The sequence below is a fragment of the Nicotiana tomentosiformis genome, chromosome 9 (assembly GCF_000390325.3).
Source record: "Nicotiana tomentosiformis chromosome 9, ASM39032v3, whole genome shotgun sequence".
Lineage (NCBI taxonomy): Eukaryota > Viridiplantae > Streptophyta > Magnoliopsida > Solanales > Solanaceae > Nicotiana > Nicotiana tomentosiformis.
In genome coordinates this window covers 46,529,690-46,552,311 of record NC_090820.1, presented here as the reverse complement: position 1 = coordinate 46,552,311, position 22,622 = coordinate 46,529,690, and positions in this window count along the sequence as shown.

Below are 22,622 nucleotides of genomic sequence, written 5' to 3'. Positions count from 1 at the left end.
GATGAATTTTTTGGAAAGTTCGACCGGGGGGTTGACTTTTTGATATCGGTGTCGGAATCCGATTCTGGAAATTGAAATAGCTTAGTTGTGCCATTTTTGACTTGTGTGCAAAATTTAAGGTCATTCGGACGTGGTTTGTGAGGTTTTAACGTCATTTGTGGAATTCGGAAATTTTTAAGTTCATTAGGCTTGAATCCGTGTGTAATTTGTGTTTTTGGTGTTGTTGAAGGTGATTTGAAGGTTTGACTAAGTTCATATGATGTTATGGGATGCGTTGATATGTTTGGTTGAAGTCCTGAGGGCCTCGGGTGTGTTTCGGATCATTTTGGGCTACTTTGGATGCTGATTTGCTGATATCTAGTGTTGTTCTTCGCGTTCGCGAGGAGCCTCTCGCGTTCGCGAAGAAGGATTTGACTTCTGGGATTTTGTTCTTCGCGTTCGCGAAGAAGGAAATCTCTGTTGCAATAGTTTGAATTTGGAGGCTCATATCTTACAATCTATAAGGAATTTGGAGATGATCCAAACATGAAAGTTGTAGCCCTTTGTATCTAGTTTTCAGAACAATAAATAATTTGTCATTTGGAGTTATGTATAAAAAGTTATGATAGATATACTATAGGCTGTCTTGAAAGAGTTTGGAAATCTCTGTTGAAGAGGGTTAACTTTGGAAGCTTATATCTCGTAATCTATAAGGAATGAGGAAATGATCAACACATGAAAGTTATAGTCCTTTGAGTCTAGTTCCCAAAAGGTCAAACCATTTGTCATTTGGAGTTTTTGTACAAAATGTTATGACTATTATACTAGAGGCTATCAGAGAAGAGTTTGAAAATGGTTGTTGGAGAATTTGTTCATCGCGAACGCGAGGGAAGGGTCGCGAACGCGAAGAACAAATCCCTGGGTAGCAGAATAAAGTCCAAATTCATTTCATTCTTCCATTTTTGGACCAAGGAAGCTCGGGTGAGGCGTTCTTTCGAGAGTTTTTCAAAGAAAACATTGGGGTAAGAATTCCTAACTTGATTTTGGTTAAATTACACGAATCTACTGTTGTTTTTATCACTAAATTAGTGAATTGGGTTGAAAATGGTAGAAATCCTCTAGACTTTAATTTAAGATTTGAAGGACGATCCGTCATCGGAATGTGATAATTTTTGTATGCTTGAACTCGTATCAAAATAGGTGTTCGGATTTCGTAAAACTTTTGTCGGGTTCCGTGGGGCGGCCCTCGCGCTGACTTTTTAGAATAAAATTTTAAGTTGGTGTTTTATTATCCGGAATTATTTCCGATGAATTTTAATGAAATTGTACAATTAATTTGGATAGATTTGAGCTGTCCGAAGGTCAATTCAAGCAAGAAGGCTATTTTAGAATATAGGCATAATTTCAATAAGGTAAGTATCTTGCCTAACCTCGAGTGGGGGCATTTTCCCTTAGGCATTGAGTCTTATGTGGAAATTGTGTGATTTGAAAGCCGTGTACGCGAGGTGACGAGTACATACTAAGGTTTATTTGTGCAAATTTTATTCGTTTAAAGTTTTAGGCATTCTTAAGTATTAATTTAGATAATTGTTGGCATTAGTAAATGCTTGAATTATCACGCCTCATTCCTTATTTATCAAGTTTATATTTTATATAATAACTTGGTGTTATTGTCATTTGGATTTTATGTGAATTACGTGTGTTTGTTGATTTCATATTTTTCTTGGAATTAAATTAATGATGGAATCCTTATCTGCAAATATTTATTAATTAAGTTTAAATTGAGGAGTTAATATAATTATCAAGAATTTTGATTGATGAAGGTGTTGTCCTATGCTGAGTATTTTTCACCTTTGTTGATTGTTTTGAGGTTTTATATACGTTTTGTGGAGCCTTGGGCTATTTATTGAAGACTTTATAGATTTGACTTCAACCACCTTAATTACATTGAGAAGTTCCACTAGTTCACAATTTGTAAAGATTCTTTAAAAATCATGGCTTAGTTTCTTATTTTCAAAAGTTGCGAGACATTGAAACATAGGTCCTGTCGGGGTCTTGTAGTTGACGAGGGTGAATTCATCAATAGCAGAGTTATAAAATAGAATCAATTAGTTCAATGAGTTCTTAACTTTCACTAAAGATTCATATATACATTTTTCTAGATTCGAAACACACGAAAATACAAAAAACAAAAACTGAACTTCGGCGATGAAAATTGGATTCTAGATTCGAAATATGATAGCTTCAAAAATAAAAGAAAGGAAAAGAGGATAGAGAGCAATCTCTGAATTGTTTGAAGTTGCCGCTGTTTCATCTTCAGAAGTTTGTTCTTAGTCAGAAATTTTGCTCTTTCTTGGCTGGAAGTTGCTTGTTGAGTTCCATATTTGGTCTCTCCTTGCTGTAATTTTTGATAATTCACACGGAGCAAAACAGGTTCCTTTTTTTTTTCCCTTCTAATATTAAAGATATCTATTCACATTTAGTTTCTGTCCCTTTTTAGTTTATTGATTAGGTTCATTGTTCCATCTTGAATTTGGTTTCAGTTTCAGATCTTTTCTTTTATGTCCCTTCTTATTCATATCTAACTTTATTAATCGATTTCATTTCAAGATTCATCGATTTCGGTCCCCAATTGTCCCACTAATTTGTACTTCCTTTTATGGTTTGTCCTTTCTGTTTTCTTCTTTCTTGAATTGTCATGTTTTAGTGCATAAAAATTTCATTTTTAGCAGAAATACTCTACCGGCTATACTCTGCCGGCTGCTCAGACACTGCCTCTACTTCTTTAGACATTACTTAGAAAAATTAATTAAATATTCTGTAGAAAAGAAGATATTTATTGCACTCTTCTTCTTCTTCTTCTTCTTCTTCTTCCCCTCTCTCTCTTTCCCTTTCTCTCTCCCCCCTCCCTTGTGTGTGTGGGTTCATCTGTTTCTTTGGACAAGTGCAGCTTCTTCCCAGCGAGGACAGACTATTTTCCGGTGTGTTCAGATTGCCGGCAAGTTTCGTAAATTCTGGCGACTTCCGAACAGCTTTCCGACGGGACACAACAGGGCTTGCTAGTGCTCGTGAGCAGATCCGACACGCTTCAGGAAAACTTGCTCTAGGTTCTTTCGTTCTATATCTGGTACTCGTGGTATCGGTATTTTTATTGTATTTTTTCTACTCGCGGGAGTTGGTACCTCCCATTTTCCAGTTTCCCTTTGTTGTGTGAGTTAAATTGCTAACATCTTACCTCATACTATCTTATTTACCATATTAGTGTGCCTATTGTTGCAACTTGTATTCTTCTGGTTTGTTCTATTGCCTTGTGTGATAGTGATTCCCCTTACTCTGCCGTAGGTAGAGTGGCTGTGGTCAAGGATAGTCGAATGAGGTCATGTCCTCAGGGGGGACGGGGGGTGGGGTGGGAGGCAAGGGAGGTAAAGGGAACAAGGGTATCTGTAGGTTGACAATTGGATCATGGAACGTAGGTACATTAACGGGTAAATCTATAGAGTTGGTGAAGATCCTCTAGAAGAGGAGGGTCAATATAGTGTGTGTCCAGGAGAGAAGGTGGGTAGGGTCGAGGGCGAGGGACGTAGACGGGTATAAACTTTGGTACTCAGAAGTCCAGAAAGGTAAGAATAGAGTGGGCATTTTGGTGGATAGGGAACTTAGAGAGTCTGTGGTTGAGGTTAGATGAGTGAATGATAGATTGATGACTATTAAGTTGGTGGTTGGAGAGTGCACCCTAAAAATCGTTACCGCCTATGCGCCGCATGTGGGCCTAGATGAGGAGGTTAAACAGTGCTTCTAGAAGGGTTAGATGAGATTGTGCGCCAGGTTCTGCCTGCTGAGAAGATCTTCATATGAGGGGATTTCAATGGGCATATTGGGTCGACCACAGGTGGTTATGGCGAGGTGCATGAAGGCTTTGGTTTTGGGGTGAGTAATGGAGAAGGTACATCGTTGTTGGACTTCGCTAAGGATTTTAGGTTGGTGATTGCGTACTCTAGCTTTCAGAAGAGGGATGGGCATTTGGTTACTTTTCAAAATGCGGTGGTGAAGACCCAGATTGACTATCTCCTCCTCAGGAGGTGTGACAGAGGGTTGTACAAGGATTGCAAGGTGATTTCGGGTGAGATACTTACGACGTAGCATAGGCTATTGGTGATGGACGTTGGTATTATATTAAAGAGGAGGAAAAGGTCTACTCGAGGAAGACCGAGAATCAGGTGGGGAGCCTTAACTAAGGATAAAGCCCAAGCGTTAGAGGGGCGGTTATCAGCTATGAGAGCTTGGAGGAGCAGCAGTGACGCGAGCACTATGTGGTCAACGACATTAGACTGTATTAGGAAGGCTATGAGAGAGGTGTTAGGGGTCTCGATGGGCGTCTCTAGTGGGCACAAAGGAGACTGGTGGTGGAATGAAGTGGTCCAAGGTAAAGTGGAAGAAAAGAAGGCGGCATACCTGAAGTTAGTGGGGAGAATAGGTGAGGGGGAGAGGCGAGTGTGCATGGATAGGTATAAGTCAGCTAGGAAGGAGGCTAAGCTGGCGGTCACAAAGGCAAAGACTGCGGCTTATGGTTGTATGTACGAGGAATTGGGGACAAAACGTAGGGAGAAGAAGTTATTCCGGCTGGCCAAGTTGAGAGAGAGGAAGGCTCAGGATTTGGACCAAGTGAGATACATCAAGGAGGAAGATGGTAGAGTATTGATGGAAGATGCCCATATTAAGAGGAGATGGCAGACTTACTTTCATAAAATTCTAAATGAAAAAGGGGATCGGGATATTGTGCTAGGCGAATTAGAGCATTCCGAGAGTCACCGTGACTTTGGGTACTGCAGGCGTATCGAGGTTGAGGAGGTCGTGGGAGCTATGTGTAAGATGGGTAGGGGCAGAGCGACCGGGCCAGATGAGAGTCCGGTGGAATTTTGGAAGTGTGTGGGGAGAGCAGGTTTGGAGTGGTTGACTAGGTTATTTAATATTTTTTTTAAGGGGAAAGGGATGCCGGATGAGTGGAGGTGGAGTACAGTGGTTCCATTGTATAAGAACAAAGGTGATATCCAGAGTTGTAATAATTACAGGGGTATCAAATTACTGAGTCATTCCATGAAAGTGTGGGAGAGGGTGGTTGAAGCGAGGGTGAGGATGGCAGTGCCTGTATCCGACAGCCAGTTTGGGTTCATACTGGGTTGTTCGACTACAGAAGCTATACACCTTGTTAGAAGGTTGGTGGAACTATACATAGAGAGGAAGAAGGATCTTCACATGGTGTTTATTGACCTAGAGAAAGCGTATGACAAGGTTCCTAGAGAAATTATCTGGAGATGCCTGGAGGCAAAAGGTGTGTCAGTTCCCTACATTATGGTGATTAAGGATATGTATGATGTGGCTAAGACTCGGGTTAGGATAGTAGGAGGTGACTCTGAGCATTTTTCGGTTGTAATGGGGTTACACCAAGGTTCTGCGCTCAGTCCATTCTTATTTTCCCTGGTGATGGACGCGTTAACACACCATATTCAAGGGGATGTGCCATGGTGTATGCTATTCGCCGATGACATAGTTCTTATTGATGAGTCGCGAGCCGGTGTTAATGAGAGGCTGGAGTTTTGGAGACACACTCTTAAGTCTAAGGGTTTCAAGCTGAGCAGGACGAAGACGGAATACCTGGAGTGTAAGTTCAGCGCTGAGCCAGGGGAAGCGGGCGTGGATGTGAGGCTTGATTCGCAGGTCATCCCGAGTAGAGGCAGCTTCAAGTACCTTGGTTCGGTTATCCAGGGGGAGGGGAGATCGACGAGGATGTCACACACCGTATTGGGGTATGATGGATGAAGTGGAGGTTAGCATCTGGAGTCCTGTGTGATAAGAGAGTGCCACCGACACTCAAAGGTAAATTTTATAAAGCGCTGGTTAGACCGGCCATGATGTATGGGGCTGAGTGTTGGCCCGTTAAGAACTTACATATCCAGAAGATGAAAGTAGCAGAAATGAGGATGTTACGGTGGATGTGCGGGCACACTAGGATAGATAAGATTAGGAATGATGATATTCGGGAGAAGGTGCATGTGGCTCCCATTGATGACAAGATGCGGGAAGCAAGGCTTAGATGGTTCAGATATGTTCAGAGAAGAAGCTAGATGCTCCGGTACGGAGGTGTGAGCAGCTGGTTGCGGAGGGCACGAGAAGAGGTAGAGGGCGGCCTAAGAAGTATTGGGGAGAGGTGGTCAGGCAGGATATGGCGAGGCTCTAGATTTTCGAGGACATGACACTTGATAGGAAGATGTGGAGGTCGAGTATTAGGGTTGTAGGTTATGAGGTAGTTGAGTCGTGCCTTACTTCGTACCATGTTGGGACTAGCCATGTAGGGTTTTTGTCTAAGATAACTAGTGGGAATGTTGTGGCTTACTATTTTGCTTTTCAGTGCATGTCCTATTTACTAGCTATCGCTTTTGCTTTACATCTTTCTTCTAGATTTCATGGTGTTCCTATTTTTCTTATGACTATATGGTGATACTAATATTTACTAATATTGTCTCCATTTGCTTTGCATCTTTCTTCTGGATTTCATGGTGTTCCTATTTATCCTATGATTGTTATTGTGATACTAATATTGTCTCCCTTTTTGCCATTTTGTCTTTTTTTCTTTGAGCCGAGGGTCTTTCGGAAACAGCGTCTCTACTCCTTCAGGGTAGGGGTAAAGTCTGCATACACACTACCCTCTCCAGACCCCATTAGTGGGATTTTACTGGGTTATTGTTGGTGTTGTTGTTGTTTATTGATTCTACTACATATTTGGAATTTGGTTTTGGTCAATGAAAAATTGTGATATGAATTGTTGTATTGTGTTGTGGTTTAAACACTCTCCTTGATGTTATTTATGCTTCCTACCTTGCTTGTTAATGATATACATGTGCTTGGTAAGGAAGAGTGTAATGCACGAAGGGTGATGCCGTGCCATTTGAGAGTGTAAAGCACGAAGGGTGATGTCGTGCCATTTGAGAGTGTAAAGCACGAAGGGTGATGCAGTGCCATTTGAGAGTGTAAATCACGAAGGGTGATGCCGTACCATATGAGAGTGTAAAGCACGAAGGGTGATGTCGGTTCATTTGAGAGTGTAAAGCACGAAGGGTGATGCCGTGCTATTTCATTTATATTATCAGGTGAGGATGTGAGTAAAAGCACGAAGGGTGATGCCGTGCAATTATTTTTATATTATCATATATTCATGGCACGAAGGGCGTTTCCGTGCAGGTGAGGACGAGATACATATATTATATTGTGATATCGTTTTGTTGTGTATACATTCATGCCTTTATCTTGAGATGTTATTGTGCACCTTTGTTTTCTATGTGACTTGTAGTCGTTGTTGCTTCCTGTGTGCCTCCACTTTATTTCTTTTATTGTTATTTGCATATCTCCCACCTAGTTGGTACTGTTATATGTATGTACGATGAGAAAGATATAAATGCACGTAGGGTGTTACCGTACCAATGGTTTTGATCTACATATATGTATTGGGTGAGAATGAGAGAAGTGGACGAAGGTATGGCCGTGCCATTTGATCTGATACGCTGAATATATTTCTCATGCCATGAAAGTTAAATAAGGTGTCACAAGGTGACTTTTATTTGAAAAAACTATATTTGAAGGATATTTACTTGAAAGAATTATATTTGAAGGATATTTACTTGAAAGAATTATATTAGAAGGATATTTATTTGAAAGAATTATATTAGAAAGATATTTACTGCAAATAAGTATATTTGAAAGATATTTACTTGAAAGAATTATATTGGAAGGATATTTACTTGAAAGAATTATATTAGAAAGATATTTACCTATTGCCTTGCTGTTTAAATCACTAGTTGATTTGTGTTGCTACCACTGCTATTTGTTTTCTATTATTTTGTATATCATATTGCACAAGTTATTAGATTAGTGAGTGTCTTGACTGTACCTTGTCTCTACTCCACTGAGGTTAGTCTTGATGCTTACTGGGTACCAACCGTGGTGTACTCATACTACACTTTTGCACATTTTTGTGTAGAGCCAGGTATTGGAGATATCGGACTCGAACAGAGTTAGAGTGGGATCGCAAGGATTCAAGGTAGAGCTGCTTGGTCGACACAGTTCCTTGGAGTCTTTTCATTTTATTGTATTGTTATTATTATTCAAACAATATTGAGTATTCGATACTTGCGATCCTTTCATGTATTCAATTAGAGTTCGTGGCTCAGTACTACCAGTCTTGGGAGGTTTTTAAAATTATTTCCACTTTTGGTTTCGACACGTGTATTAAATTATATCTTTAAAAAAAATGGCTTGAATTATGATTATAATCGGCTTACTTAGTCTTAGAGACTAAGTTCCATCACGACACTTGTGGTGGGAATTTTGGGTCGTGACACCACTTGAGGCATTTGCAAGAAACATTTGACATCGTGAGGGAGCATAATATGAAGTTTAACCCCGAGAAGTGTGCGTTCAGGGTTAGTTCAGGTAAGTTCCTAACTACTCAAAAAGGGGAATTGAGGTAAATCTCGATAAAATTAAAGCCATATAGGACATCCCGAATCAATTGTCTAACGTAAAAGAAGTCCAGAGGCTCACAGGGAGATTGGCAGCTTTGAGCAGGTTCATTTCTCGTTCATAAAAAAAATGTCATCGCTTCTTCGCACTACTCAAAAAGAAAAACAATTTCGAATGGACAATAGAGTGTCAGCAAGCCTTGAAGGAGTTGAAAAAAATATTTTCCAAGCCCTCCGTTGCTCTCAAAACCAAAAGAAGGTGAAACGTTGCTAGTGTACCTCGCGGTTTCAGAAGTTGCGGTAAGTGGAGATTTAGTCCGAGAGGACGAAGGTACACAATCTCCAATTTATTACGTTAGCAAAATTTTAACGAGAGCAGAAACGTTTTACCCATATCTGGAAAAGCTGGCCTTAGCTCTTGTAGTCGCCGCCCGAAAGTTGAGGCCTTACTTTCAATGCCACCCGATAGCTGTGGTGACTACTTTCCCTCTGAGGAATATCCTCTATAAACCCGAGATCTCGGGTAGATTGGCCAAATGGGCCGTCAAAATGAGGGAATTCGATATAGAATATAAATTGAGGACTGCAATAAAGTCGCAAGTATTGACTGACTTCGTGGCCGATTTCAGTCCGGGACTATTGCCTCTGGCTGCCAAAGAGGTAATAATGGTGTCAGAATCGATATCAGGAGTTTGGACCTTATTTAGGGATGAAGCTTCAAACGTAAAAGGGTCCGGGCTCGGAATAGTCTTGACTATGCCTTCGGGGGAAACTTTAAGGCAAACCATCATAATGATTCCTTTAACTAACACTGAAGCATAGTACGAAGCTTTGATTGCATGGCTCGAATTGGCCTAGGGACTTGTCTCTAAAAACATCGAAATCAAATGTTATTCACAGTTGGTGGTGAATAAGGTCTACAGAATTTTTGACACTAAAGAAGAACATATGCAGCAATATGTAGTAAAGGTTCAGGCTTTATTGGCACGATTCCGAGAGTGGTCAATTACTCATATCCCGAGGAAAGACAACATGGAAGCAGATGCATTAGCAAATTTGGGCTCATCGACAGAAATCCAGGGATTAGAATCAGGGACGGTAGTACAAATGATAAACCTCAGTCTTAGACATAGATTACTATGAGGTAAATTCGACTAGTTTGGTCTAGGATTGGAGAAACAAAATAATTGATTATCTCGAGCATAGAAAGTTGCCCGAAGACCCAAAATCATCAAGAATGTTGCGTGCCAAAGCTGCACGTTATAGCTTCAAAAAATGCCAATTGTACAGAAAATCCTTTCAAGGCCCGTTGGCCTAGTTCTTAGGAGCATCAGAAGCTAACTATGTCATGTGAGAAGCCCATGAAGGGATATGCGGCAACCACTCGGGTGCAGATTCTTTGGTGCTGAAATTAGTTCGGGCAGGATATTACTGGATCCATATGGAACAAGATACTAAAGACTTCGTACGAAAATGTGATAAGTGCCAACGCTATGCACCACTAGTGCATCAACTGGCAGAACCCCTACATTCAGTTATGTCCCCGTGGTCGTTCATTATGTGGGGAATGGACATTGTCGGACCGCTAGCAACGGCTCCTTGAAAGGTAAGCTTTCTTTAAATTTTGACTGACTATTTTTCTAAATGGGTGGAAGCAGGTCCTTATTAGAAGATCGGAGAACGCGAAGTGATCAACTTCTTGTGAAATATAAAATTTACAGGTTTGGGATACCAAAAGAGATTGCATACGGCACTGAGCCGCAGTTTATCAGCGTAAAAGTTACAAAGCTCCTTGAAGATTTGAAGATAAAGAGGATTACCTCTTCACCTTATCATCCGAGCAGCGCAAATGGTCAAGCCGAGTCAACAAAAAAAGTGATTATACAAAGTCTAAAGAAAAGGTTGGAAGCAGCAAAAGGCAACTGGCCCGAAGAATTACCTGGGGTTCTATGGGCCTACCGAACAACGGCCAAGTCAGGCATGGGAGAAACCCCTTTTTTTCCTTGTGTATGATGTAGAAGCTTTGATACTAGTGGAAGTAGGGGAACCAACTTTAACGTATTTCCAGGCGAACGAAGAATGAAACAACGAAGCAATGCTAATCAACTTGGAGCTGCTCGAGGAATGCAGGGACTTGGCATATGTCAGAATGGCTGCTCAAAAGCAGAGAATGGAGAGATATTATAATCGAAGAGCCAATCTTCGTTATTTCAAAGTAGGAGACTTGTTCTTGAGGAAGGTAAGTCAAAACACCCGGGTACTCAATGCAGGCAAGTTAGGCCCAACATGGGAAGGCCCTTACCGGGTTTCAGATATCACTGGGAAAGGATCATACGAGTTGGAGAACCATAGCAGAGATAAATATTCCAACAACTGGAACGTGACTCACCTCAAAAGATATTACTGATGACAAACAACAGTCAAACGGAAAGTATGTGTTACCCACTTTTTTCCTTCGATCAGTTTTTGTCCCAATTGGGTTTTTCTAGCAAGGTTTTAATGAGGCAACGACAGAAAGCATACTACGAAGATAGCAGTGATAAGACCTTTCATAACAAGGAAAATGAACAAGTTTCCACTCGGAGACGATTAGATAATCTTTGCTTCGATAGCAAATTCCCACTGGGAAGTTAAGTGTCACGACCCAAAATCCCGCCACAGTCTAGGTAAGCCGATTATAATAACAATTCAAGCCATTTTTTTAAAAAGATAATCGAAACCAACAGCGGAAATAATTACAAATATAACAACCTCCCAAGACTGGTAATACTGAGTCACGAGCTCTAACTAAATACATGAAATGATCTCAAGGATCGAATACTCAATACTGTTTGATTAATAATTAACAGTACAATAAAATAAAAAGACTTCAAGGGACTGTAACAACCAAGCAGCTCTACGTTGAATCCTTGCGATCACACTATAACTTTGTCCTAGTTCGATAGCTCCAATACCTGGCTCTGCACAAAAATGTTCATAAGTGTATTTTGAGTACACCACAGTCGGTACCCAGTAAGTATCAAGACTAACCTCAGTAGAGTAGTGACGAGGTACAGTCAAGACACTCACTAGTCTAATAACCTGTGCAATATATTATACAAAAAAAATATGAAACAAATAATAATAATGGCAACACTAATCAACCAGTGATATAAACAATAGGGCAATAAGAACACCATTAATATTTCTCAACAAATAATAAGTACAAGTACACCCAATTAATCAAGTCCTTCAAATATAAATTTTTCGCCTAAATGCTTCTCAAATAATAATCTTCAGGATATAATGCTTTCCAATAAATATATTTCGGATATACTCCCTTCAAATAAATATCTTTCAAACATAATCCTTTCAAATAAATCTCTTTCAAATATATTCCTTCAAATAAATCTCTTTCAAATATAACTCAAAATAAATATCTTTCGAATAAAAGTCACCACATGACACCTCATCTTAAAATCATAAAATACAGGTCTCAGCCCACTTTCATTTTTCCACGGCACCTCATGCCAATTTCTCTTTCAAAACCGCACGAACAACTCACGTGCCAAATATTTTCATCATTTAACCACGGAACCTCGTGCCCACATTTCATATCACAACTGCACGGACAATTCACGTGCCAATATTATCATTATTTACTCACGGCACTTCGTGCCCACATTTCATATAACAACTGCACAGACAACTCACGTGCCAATATCATCATTATTTACTCACGGCACCTCGTGCCCACATTTCATATAACAACTGCATGAACATTTCACGTGCCAATATCATCATTATTTACTTACGGCACCTCGTGCCCTTATTTTATTTCATAATTCGCCAGGCAATAACCATAGGCTCCCAATTTCAATATAGATCATACAATTATTAATTTTCCAACAACAAGACAAATTGCACAAGGTATAAAAATAAACACAAGGAAAATCACAACATCACATGAAAAATTACCAACGCAATAACTCCATATCATCACTTATCATCCCTGACAATAGCCACCATTATCTCTCATATAGACACATTTATCACTCCTATAATAGCCTTCCTTATCTCTCCACGCTGACAATATTAATAGCCACACATATCTCTCCTATAGCCACCGTTATCTCTCCTATAGCCACCCTTATCGCTCCGCCCAGACAATATCCCAACACACATAACAACGATAAAATGCCACAATTATACCCACATAATATCAACAGTGAGATGCCACCCTTATATCCTCAAAATAATAACTCAAATAACATAACAATTTACACAGAATATTATCATGGCAACATAATAAAATGAATTCATATCACAATTTGCCCAATGGCCACAAACAATTCCAAAGATATAACAAAATCAATTAATTTCACAACAAATAGCCCAAGGCTCCACACAATGTGTATAAAACCTCAAAACAACAACATAGATGGAAAATACTCAGTATAGGGCAATGCCTTCATTAATCCAAATTCTTGATAATTATATAACGCCTCGGTTTAAACTTATTTCATTAATTATTTGCAAAAGGAAAATCCATAGTATAATTATTTTCAGGAAATATCAAATCACCAAACTCACGGAATTTACATAAATATACAAGCAATAACCACATCAAATTGTCATATAAAAACAAATTCAACAAATGCGAATTGAGGCATGACAAATAGATGATTTAATAAATGCCAACAATTATCCAATTTACTACACAATATGCCTAAGACTTTAACCCAATCAATTTTGTACATATAAGCCCGAGTACGTACTCGTCACCTCGCGTACACAGCTTTTCACATTTCACATATGGCACATAAGACTCGATGCCTAAGGGGTAATTCCTCCACTCAAGGTTAGGCAAGATACTTATATTTTTGAAGTTAGGCCAATATTCCAAAATTGCCTTCTTGCTTGAATTGACCTCCGGACAGCTCAATTCTATCCAAATTAATTCAATTCAGTCAATACTAATTATAGAAATTAATTCCATATGAAAATACTAATTTTCCAACAAAATTCAAAATTTAACTCAAAAATTGCCAGTGGGGGCCGCGTCTTGGAATCCCACGAAACTCACAAAATCCGACAACCCATTCAATTACGAGTCCACCCATATAAATTTTATCAAATTCCGATAATAACTCGACCTCCAAATCTAAAATTTTCGTTCTTCAAAAGTTTTGCAAAAAGCTTGATTTCTTCCATTTAAATCCGAAATAAATGATGAATATAACCATGAATTTATAAAATATAATCACTTTTGGATATAAGACACTTACCCAAGTCGAAGTCGTGAAGAAATACTCAAAATCGCCCAAGAACCGTGCTCCAAAAATCCAAAACGAAATGAAGGAAATGACTATCTTTTGGTCCTTAAGTTTCTTCCCAACCGTCACTAAAAGCCCATTTTCCGTCACTAAAAGTCCATTTTTGTCACTAAAAGTCCACACCAGAAATTGCTTGCACCAACAACTATTATTTTCACTAAAAAGGCTCTAACTCTATCATACGAGCTCAGAATTCGATGATTCTTATTCCTATGAGTCAGAAATAATAATACAAATCTAGTCATTCAATCGAAACTCAATTCAGAACTTATTTTCTCAATGCGATACTAATTAACTCATGTTTTGCGCTAAAAACTCAATCGTGACTTGATGAAATTAGACCAAACTTTCCAGATCACACTTATAATTCATTATCAAAATCCAAGAAGTCTCGAAATTGAATTTCAATCTCTAGAACTAAAAATGGACATTTGGATCATTACATGCTTATGTTGAAAATATTGAACTCTTCCAAAACTCTTCCCCGACAGCCTATAGTGTATCTACCATAACTTCTTGTACTCAACTCCAACTGCCAAATAGTTTAACTTTCTTCAAACTAGATACAAAGGGCTACAACTTTTATTTTTTCTCATTGCTAAACTCCTTATAGATTGTGAGATAGAAGCTCCCAAAGCAGCCATGTGCAGTAGAAATTTCTGGCGATGCACACTGTTGTAGCCAAAATCTGTTGTACCAGCTTTAGTCAATCAATCATAACCTTTTGTACATATGTCCGAATGATGAAGGGTTTATCCTTATGGAAACTAGAATCAAGGGGCTACAAATTTCATATTTTGATAATTTTCATATTCCTTATAGATTTCGAGATATAATATTCCAAAATTAGCTCTGCGCATCAGAAATTTTGCACATTGCTGTCAAAAAACCCAGCAGTTAAAAATGATCCGAAATTCACCTGAAGCTCTCGGGACCTCGACCTAATACACCGACAAGTCCTAAAACATCATACGAACTTAGTTTAAATATCAAATCACATAAAACAATGCTAAAACCACGAATCATACCCAAATTCAAGCTTAAGGAACTTAAGAATTTCCAACTTCTACATTCGATGCTGAAACCTACCAAATCAATTCCGATTGACCTCAAATTTTGCACACAAGTCATAAATGACGTAACAAATCTATGAAAATTTTCAAAAATGGATTCTGACTCCGATATCAAAAAGTCAACTCCCCGGTCAAACCTCCAAAAAATTCAACTTTTGCCATTTCAAGCAAATATTCACTACGGACTTTCAATAAATTTTCCAGACACACTCCTAAGTCCAAAATTACCATACAGAGCTATTGGAATCATCAAAACTCTATTTCGGGGTCGTTTACCCATAATTCACCATTCGGTCATTATTTCAACATAAGCTTCCAAAACAAGAATTGTTCTTTCAATTAAATCCTAAATCATCTGAAAACCAAACTTGACTACCCTCGTAAGTCATAATACACATTTCAAAGCTGCTCGAGACCATAAGCCACCGAACGGAACGTAAATTCTTAAAATGACAAGTCGGGTCATTACATCCTCCTCCTCTTAAAACATACGTTCGTTCTCGAACGTGCCAAGAATTATTCCGAGGACATTAAATTTCTAATTGTATTATTACACACATACTCGCAAGTGATTCTATGTCACCACAATTTAGCATGGGTCCGACAACACCATCTCAGTTGAGATTATTTCTTTTATCCTTATTTATATACTTTAAAGCCAACTTTTTTCACTCCAATTAATTTCAAAAGGCTTTATTATCACATCCACGCACTGTATTAGTTTCAACCAGCTATAGCAACTTGTGCCTACGCACACATTAACGTATGTCCATAACCACATCTCTGGTCATAATAGTTGTTTATAATTAATTCCAACATCCTCAATTAATCTCATATTAACTAAAATCTCATTTAAAAAATTTGCAACACTGACAGCAACACGCGAGGCATGAAAACCTCATAATAATTTATCCGATTCAACGAGTCGCATTTAACACCACCTGGGCACTCACCTTATAGGCTAAAACTCAATGTTTACAACACGAATATGGCTAAATATGCACAGAAACATATAAAAGAATTATCAAATAAACCTAACATGCATGACTCCCTAATAATACTATAGTACAAATTTAATTTCACAGAGGGAGAATTTAAACTCATACAATTTTCACCACGAGGACCTCGTCCTTATATAAATTCCACAGCGGCTTGTAGCCCAGTTTAAATATTTCACATCATATAAAAATATGAGGATCTCATCCTCAACTCCGAATCACAAGTATTTTGCACATTGTGTCAACTGAGATTTTTCATTCCCTTTCTTTCTTCTTTTTAATAAATTCCGTAAATAATTTTCACAACACATAATGAACCCCCATACCAATAGGGCAAGTAATTCATAGAAAGTCACTTAAGAACTCATAGCTCTCACTAGTGTACAAAACAAAATGATAGACACGGGCTAACACCATCAAATCTCCCAACATGGATAAACACATAAATGGGTTTCAGAATTACGAAGCTCACCCATAAGTGGAGCATAATAGGAGGACTCGCCTCGATACTCAGAACCAAATAAAACTAAGGAAAATATTCCTTTATAACGACACCATCTAGTGTAGAAGCTTGAGCCATACCAAATTAATTATATCAACAGGTCGAGCCTCTCCCTCTAGGGAGCCCTCTACCCGCCTGTCCTATACCCCTTACTGACTGTACATGTGGGGTAATAACTAGAATAGAGCTTGTAACCTAAGTATTATAATGAAATCTGCCTCCCCCAAGTCTGGGACAATCTCTCATGATGTGCCTAGTATCACCACACTGATAACAACCCCTCTGCATGTTTGGCTTCTCATACGGAGTTTGTGCTAGATAACTTTTATAACCATTATAGGAACCATGTGTTGGTGGTGCATTAAAAGAACTTACTAGAGCACCCCGAGTATTCTGAAAAAGTTTCCATGACCCCTCTGATACTGAAATGTAGAATTATTAAGGACGCAGGAATACTGCAAGTCCAGCATCATCCCATACAAATCTCAGCTCTTAATCATATACAAGTTTCAGAAAACCTTTCAATACCACATAAATACATCTCAGGCCAAAACTGATATAACACATGACCCCGCAATCTGATTGTTGATAGTGGACTCCCCTCACTTGGCACGACGCCATAGGACATATTCCGATGATCCACAATACTAACGTTCACCGCTCGTATGACATCGGTCATAAGACACCTCAAACCATTTATTTGACGCATGTCATCCTCATGACAGTTAAACTCACTTCCTCCAGTGTCTTGGCTGCTAGTATGTACCCTTCGCTAAATAGAAGTCTCATACGAACCACATAGTCTCTAATACAACCAACTATCTACAGATCTACATCCACCTCGTGACCCTACCATGATTGTGACGATTAGGCAACATTAAACCTTCTTAAGATCGTACTTATCAACCAGATGTCAGAACTTGCTGCACCCCCATATGCACAACTGAATGATCTCTCAATACTTCTGCCTCCTTAATCTGGATAACACGTCGTAACAATAGTTGAGCAACCATGGTTCCGTTATAACCCCTCTGTAGTATCACGAACCGTTGGCGCATAGTTGATACTGAGTGTGCAATTTCATACACTAGTGGATGCAGAAGAACATAAGATATATGCTTCAAGCTGAATAAATGCCGCACGATAAGGAATGAAAGAAGTGAAATTTTTTCTACTAGCTCTGTAACCTCTCGAAGATAAGTACAGACGTCTCCGTACCGACCCACATGACTCTATTAAACTTGTTCGTGACTCGTAGAACCTATAAACCTAGAGCTCTGATACCCACTTGTCACGACTCAAAATCCCGCCATAGGCGTCGTGATGACACTTAGTCTCTAAGACTAGGTAAGCCAATTATAATAACAATTCAAGCCATTTTTTAAATAGATAATCAACACCAACATCGAAAATAATTACAAATATAACAACCTCCCAGCACTGGTAATAATGAGTCACGAACTCTAAATAAATACATAAAATGATCTCAAGGATCGAATACTTAATACTGTTTGATTAATAATTAACAGTACAATAAAATAAAAAGATTTCAAGGGGCTGTGACGACCAAGCAGCTCTATTTTGAATCCTTGCGATCACACTTTATCTTTGTCCGAGTCCGATAGCTCCAATACCTGGATCTGCACAAAATGTGCAGAAGTGTAGTATGGGTATACCATGGTCGGTACCCAGTAAGTATCAAGACTAACCTCAGTGGAGTAGTGACGAGGTACAGTCAATACACTCACAAGTCTAATAACCTGTGCAATATAGTATACAAAAAAAATATGAAACAAATAACAATAATGGCAACGCTAATCAACCAATGATATACACAACAGGGCAACAAAAATATCATTAATATTACTCAACAAATAATAAGTACAAGTACACCCAATTAATCAAGTCCTTCAAATATAAATCTTTTGCCTATATGCTTCTCAATAATAATCTTCAGGATATAATTCTTTCCAAAAGATATATTTCAGATATACTCCCTTCAAATAAATATCTTTCAAATATAATCCTTTCAAATAAATCTCTTTCAAATATATTCCTTCAAATAAATATCTTTCAAATAAATCCCTTTCAAATATAATTCCTTCAAATAAATATCTTTAAAATATAATTCTGTCAAATAAATTCTTTCAAATATAATTCCTTCAAATAAATATCTTTCGAATCAAAGTAATTATGTGACACCTCATCTCAAAATCATAAAATACGGGTCTCAACCCACTTTCACATTTCCACGTTACCTTATGCCAATTTCTCTATCAAAAGCGAATGGACAACTCACGTTCCAAATATTATCATCATTTAACAATGGCACCTCGTGCCCACATTTCAAATCACAACTGCACGGACAATACACGTGCCAATATTATTATTATTTACTCACGGTACTTCGTGCCCACATTTTATATAATAACTGCACGGACAGTTCACATGTCAATATCATCATTATTTACTCACAGCACCTCATGCCCACATTTCATATCACAACTGCATGAATAGTTCACGTGCCAATATCATCATTATTTACTCACGACACCTCGTGCCCACATTTCATTTCATAATCTGCCTGGCAATAACCATAGGCTCCCAATTTCAACATAGATCAAACTATTATCAATTTACCAAAAACAAGACAAATTGCACAATGTATAAAAGTAAACACAAGGAAAATCACAACATCACTTGAAAATTATCAACGCAATAACCCCACATCATCACATATCATCCCTGATAATAGCCACCATTATCTCTCCTATAGCCACTCTTATCACTCATGTAATAGCCTCCCTTATCCCTCCGCCCTGACAATATCAATAGCCACCCTTATCGCTCCTATAGACACCCTTATCGCTCCGCCCAGACAATATCCCAACACACATAACAATAGTGAAATGCCAGCATTATACCCACATAATATCAACAGTGAAATGCCACCATTATATCCTCAAAATAATAACTCAAATAACAGAACAATTTACACGAAATATTATCACGACAACATAACAAAATCAATTCATATCACAATTTACCCAATAGCCACAATCAATTCCAAAGATATAAAAAAAATCAATTAATTTCACAACAAATAGCCCAAAGCTCAACAAAATGTGCATAAAATCTCAAATCAATAACAGAGATGGAAAATACTCGGTATAGGGAAACACCTTCATTAATCCAAATTTTTGATAATTATATAACGCCTCGGTTTAAACTTATTTCATTATTTATTTGGAGATGGAAAATCCATAGTATAATTATTTTCAGGAAATATCAAATCACCAAACTCACAGAATTCACATAAATATACAAGCAATAACCACATCAAATTGTCATATAAAAACAAATTCAGCAAATGTGAATTGAGGCAAGGCAAATAGATGATTTAATAAATTTCAACAATTATCCAATTTACTACACAATATGCCTAAGACTTTAACCCAATCAATTTTGCACATATAAGCCCGAGTATGTACTCGTCACCTCGCATACACAGCTTTTCACTTTTAAAAAATGGCACATAAGACTCGATGCCTAAGGGGTAATTCCCCCACTCAAGGTTAGGCAAGATATTTACCTTTTTGAAGTTAGGCCGATATTCCAAAATTTCCTTCTTGCTTGAATTGATCTCTGGATAGCTCAATTCTATCCAAATTAATTCAATTCAGTTAATACTAATTATAGAAATTAATTTCATATGAAAATACTAATTTTTCAACAAAATCAAATTTAACTAAAAAATCACCTGTGGGGGCCACGTCTCGGAATCCGACGAAACTTATAAAATCTGACAACTTATTCAAATACGAGTCCACCCATATCAATTTTATCAAATTTCGATAATCATTAGACCTCCAAATCTAAAATTTTTGTTCTTGATAAGTTTTGCAAAAATCTTGATTTCTTCCATTTAAGTCCAAAATAAATGATGAATATAACTATGCATTTATGAAATATAATCACTTTTGGATATAGGACACTTACCCAAGTCGAAATCGTGAAGAAATATTCAAAATCGCCCAAGAACCGTGCTCCAAAAATCCAAAACGAAATGAAGGGAATGACCATTTTTTGGTCCTTAAGTTTCTGCCCATCAGTCACTGAAAGCCCATTTTTCGTCACTAAAAGTCCATTTTTCACCACTAAAAGTCCACACCAGAACTTGCTTACACCAGCATTTATTGTTTTCACTAAAAAGCTCTAACTCCATCATACGAACAACATTATTTGCTCAACGCGATACCAATTTCGCTTGTTAAACAATTAACTCATATTTTGCGCTAAAAAGCTAATCGCGACTTGATGAAATTAGACCAAACTTTCCAAATCACTCCTGTAATTCATTATTAAAATCCCAGAAGTCTCAAAATCAAATTTCGATCTCTAGAACAAAAAATGGACTTTTGGATCATTACATTCTTATGCTGAAAACATCGAACTCTTCCAAAACTCTTCCCTGACAGCCTGTAGTGTATCAACCATAACTTCTTTTACTCAACTCGAACTATCAAACAGTTTAAATTTCTGAAACCTAGATACATAGGGCTACAACTTTTATGTTTGATCATCGCCCAACTCCTTATAGATTGCAAGATATAAGCTCCCAAAGTCAGCCTTGTGCAATAGACATTTCTAGCGATGCACACTACTGTAGCCAAAATTTGCAGTACCAGCTTTAGTCAATCAATCATAACCTTTTGTATAAATCTCCTAATGATGAATGGTTTATGATTCTGGAAACTAGAATGACAGGGCTATAACTTTCATGTTTTGATAATTTCTATATTCCTTATAAATTTTGAGATATAAGCTTCCAAAGTCCGCTCTACGCATCAGAAATTTTGCACATTGCTATAAAAACAATAAGCGGTTAAAAATGATCTGAAACCACTCCAGGACCTCGGGACCTCAACCAAATACACCACCAAGTCCTAAAATATCATACAAACTTAGTTGAAACCTCAAATCACATAAAACAACGCTACAACCACGAATTATACCCCAATTCAAGCTTAAAGAACTTAAGAATTTCCAATTTCTCCATTCAATGCCGAAACCTAACAAATCAATTTCGATTGACCTCAAATTTTTCACACAAGTCATAAATGACATAACGGATCTATAAAAATTTTCAGAACTGGATTCCGACTCCGATATCAAAAAGTCAACTCCTCGGTCAAACTTTTAAAAAATTCAATTTTCGCCATTTCAAGCAAAAATGCACCACGGACTTCCAAATAATTTTTCGGATACATTCCTAAGTCCAAAACCACCATACAGAGCTATTGGAATCATCAAAACTCCATTTCGGAGTCGTTTACACATAATTCACCATCCTGTCAATTATTTCAACTTAAGCTTCCAAAATAAAAATTGTTCTTTCAATTAAATTCTGAATCATCTGAATATCAAACTTGACCACCTTCGTAAGTCATAATACACATTTCAAAGTTGTTTGAGACCTTAAGCCACCGAACGGAACGTAAATTCTTAAAACAACAAGTCGGGTCGTTACATTAAGTTTGCTACCGAACGGAGGTTACACGATCGTTCACGAGCACAAACCACTAGAGGACTGTTAGGTATACTTTCGCTCGATAACATGGGTTCCTAAGGGGAAACAGGATATGTTGCCAAGTGAAGGATTACCTAGGAATTCATTGGTGGGATCTTCGAATATACAAGACATCCAGTGTTCCAATTCGTATTCTTCGCATTCGAACACTAGGGGGGTGATATGAAAATACGGTAACACTGAATGTCACTTCAACTGGGGAACGAAAATCCGGGAACATAATACATCATCGGGACCAGGGACTGTGCAGCCAGCCCCGTGAAACAAGTTGTTCAAGATAGCCACAACTCATGGCAATTTCTTTTCTGCATAGCAAATGCTTATGTATTTTTGAAAATATAAGGAATTAAATTGAAGGCAATCCTTTTGTTTTAATCTTGTTTCTTGTCTGAATGATGAGTTAATTTTGCCATTTGAAAGTTCAAAAAGTACTTCAAATATTAGTGCCATAATGAACAAGAGACGTCCTATGAAAGAGTATCATAAACATAAGGTGGCCCTCTAATATAAAAATCCTTCCGTTAAAGGGTTGGTTCGGGAAGAATCGATGCCTGGAATCTAGAATGTCATCGGGGAAAAATACACCCGAAGCCGCATATGAAAAAGACACAAAAAGTAAACTTGCGCAAATACTCATGGAAACCCCCACGAA